The following is a 550-nucleotide window of genomic DNA, read 5'->3' as shown; positions in this document are numbered from 1 at the left end:
TCCCCTGGTCCACGCTGCTTCGGCAGTCCTGGGTAAGATAGTTAGTTCTAGCTTGCCCTATGTGGAAGAGGACACGTAGACTTACTGTGGTGTGAAGTATAAGGTTCAGTTCTCCCCTGGTCCACGCCGCTTCGGCCGTCCTGGGTAAAATGGATTCATCCAGCTTGCCCTATGTGGAATGAGGACACTTTATGCTTCGTCTCTAAGCGGCGGCTTGCTCCTCCCTACGGGGAACGGGTATACGCGCACAGCGGCGGCTTACGTTATGGCAGTCATGGATGCCTTACGTTTCCATGAAAAGTGTGTTCCTCCCCTGGTCCACGCTGCTTCGGCAGTCCTGGGTAAGATAGTTAGTTCTAGCTTGCCCTATGTGGAAGAGGACACGTAGACTTACTGTGGTGTGAAGTATAAGGTTCAGTTCTCCCCTGGTCCACGCCGCTTCGGCCGTCCTGGGTAAAATGGATTCATCCAGCTTGCCCTATGTGGAATGAGGACACTTTATGCTTCGTCTCTAAGCGGCGGCTTGCTCCTCCCTACGGGGAACGGGTAT

The sequence above is a fragment of the Anopheles coustani genome (genome assembly GCF_943734705.1).
Source record: "Anopheles coustani chromosome X unlocalized genomic scaffold, idAnoCousDA_361_x.2 X_unloc_9, whole genome shotgun sequence".
Classification (NCBI taxonomy): domain Eukaryota; kingdom Metazoa; phylum Arthropoda; class Insecta; order Diptera; family Culicidae; genus Anopheles; species Anopheles coustani.
This window is presented reverse-complemented; position numbering follows the sequence as displayed.